Genomic DNA, 2,818 nt, shown 5'->3' with positions numbered 1-2,818 from the left:
ATAAAGGTTTTCCACGGAAATTTTTCTTCAGTCTTAGAAGAGCAAAATAATCATTTTCTGTAATGGAATTCAGACATGAATATACAAAAATGCACCCATCCATTAGCTGAATTCAGATGTAGTTATTTGCTAGCTGGTGACTTTGGAGAAGTAACTGGAACTCAATTTACACATTAGCAAAATGAGCAGTTTGGAATAGATGCCTTATAAAGTCTCTCTGAGCTTTGGAATTTTGAGTATGGAATCTCAAAGCTAGGAGCTAGTCTTGACCCTAATGTCACAGTAGGAAAATTTGTGTTTGTAAACTCACAGTAATTCATAATAATTTGATAACTAATCATAAAATGTAGGTGTAAAACTTCATCAGTCTCAATCTTTGAGAATCATATCCCACAAAATGAATTAAAAAGACACAGTATCAAAGGCTATTTAAAGATGGCTTTCAATCCATTTTGCCTCTATTATAGATGCTGCCATGTGAGACAGTGAGAGACCCAAGGATGAAAGCTGACAACTAGCGGAGAAGAGAAAAGCCCCATAAAACAGATGTTTTAAACATGAAGCAGGTGTTGATGTTTATTTATACCCGGCTGCTGCATACATTGACGTTAAAATTTCAAAGTAGGAGTTTTCCCTATGGACCAAGGACAAAGGAAACAAATAGACAAGTCACCAAAGGACTGAAAGTGGTAAGCAAGCATGTAAAATAATATTCACCTTAACTAATAAACAGAGTGGATGTCTTTTTTTTTTTTTTTTGTCAATTTTTTCTGGTATATATACCTATGATGACAGAGATATAGAGAAACCATCACTGCTAGAGAGAGTATAAACTGGTACAAACCTTTTGGAAAATATCTGATGATGTATATAAAAGTGATTTAAATATCCATGCCCTTAGATTCTATAATTCCACTAAACACAGGACAAAGAAACATGCATGAAGATGTTCTTGCAGAAAAGAACTTGAAAAGAACTTCTAAATGTCTAAAAATAGATGAAAGATTGTCAAATGTGTTACATCTACTCAATTTAACATTATGTATCTGTAAAAATGATGCTCTAGAGGCTGCTTACTAACAGAAAATGTTTATGACATGTGAAATGTGATAAACTATCAGTTCATGTGTATATATACATATGCGTATATATATGTGTATATATATGTATCATCGGCTCTACTATGTTTTAAAATTTTTAATTTAGTAACCAACATTTAAAATTGATAAAACTTATCTAAAAATCATGGGTTTTGGCTCTTGTCAAAAAATCAAAATAACTGGTGAAACTATGCTCTTTTGCATGAGAATGATCATTTGGAGCTGAGTCGTAACTGTTCCCTTTTGGATGAGGAACACATAACTTCCTTTGATCTTCAGTCCCTACTCAATGATCCTTGGAGACATTTGAGTTCATGACCCCTGACCTAAATTTAATAATCAAGATATAAAATTGTACATATAAATTTCTCATATACACATGAAAAAGAATGAAATCTCCCAAAATGTTATGCTTGTATTAGAGTTTTAGTATTATGGGATTCTTTTTTTTTTATTTTAAAATGTTCTGCATGACTTTTCTATTTTAAAAATTGGTTTAGAAATTGACCTAAGTAAATATGACCTTTCAGCAAATGTCCAGTCTTTTAGTAAATACCTATGGTTTCCAGAAATTAGGAGAGAGGGGTAAAGGCCATAGTCTCCTGCCCCATAATCTTGCAAACAGGCACTATAACACAATGAGTCTTGGACCAAATTCTTCTAAGCATACAGCACTTATTAGCCAAGAATGATCTGTTTGCTTCCTGTAATCCCAGAGAAATGCCCCGCTTCTTTTCTCAGGACCCACCAGAGCGAAATAAAAATCTGAAAAAAAGTTGAGTCAAAGTTTCATTCTTAGGCAGACACAACAATATTCCAATAATAAAATCAGACAACATAGTGTCAGCTCTGTGAAGTAGGCAAAGGACAAATAGGGCTCAAGGACTTGAGCACTGCTGGGTTTGACAGGTTCTTAACACCTTCTTCCTGCAAAGATGATGGAGGCCAGACAGTCTTTCTAGCTAACCCCTTACACTACTACCTATTTCATAAATGGAAAAGCATTCCCTACACCCTTTACGCAACTTAATGAATCTTCTGGTGTAAATTTTGATAAAGATAACTGAAATGATTAAACAACCATCTTTGGAAAGTGTATTCTTGATTAGGATACTTTAAATCCTTTATGTCTCTAAGATATATGATGTATCTATTTCCTACTACTGATGTTGAAAAAATTTCAAAATAAATTACTACTTAAAAACTACAGCTATTGGTTTTCAGCTTTATTGGGCTATTATAAATGTCATAATTTAATTTTTGTGTTTATAATTCTGTTCTAAATTTAATCTCACTAAATACTTAGAATATAGATGAGTAGCGGTCAGATAAACCCCATTTAGTTAATAAATGATCAAAGGATGAGACTCAAGCTAAAACCAGAGTCCCTGACTAAATTCTCCAAAACCCAGTCTTCTAAACTCATATGTTAAGGGACTTAAAAATTGAAAAATCGAGATGCCAAGTGCCCTTTTGCAGTGTGTCAAAACAGGATATGGACTAATACTCTGGAAGGAAATAATAAATTTCTTAAAACATTGTAAACAGAAAGTTCAAAGCAGTTGGTCATTTTTACTTTGTACATGGTAGTGATTTGGAAATTGAATATATTCCTTTCAATGCAACCTAATCAAATTTAAACATATTTCGTGTGATATTAGTAATAGAAAGTGATCAGAGGAAATGAATAAATGCATTAATCCAATGAAAAAGAAGGC

This window comes from Pteropus vampyrus, unplaced genomic scaffold (genome assembly GCF_000151845.1).
Source record: "Pteropus vampyrus isolate Shadow unplaced genomic scaffold, Pvam_2.0 Scaffold42, whole genome shotgun sequence".
Lineage (NCBI taxonomy): Eukaryota > Metazoa > Chordata > Mammalia > Chiroptera > Pteropodidae > Pteropus > Pteropus vampyrus.
This window is presented reverse-complemented; position numbering follows the sequence as displayed.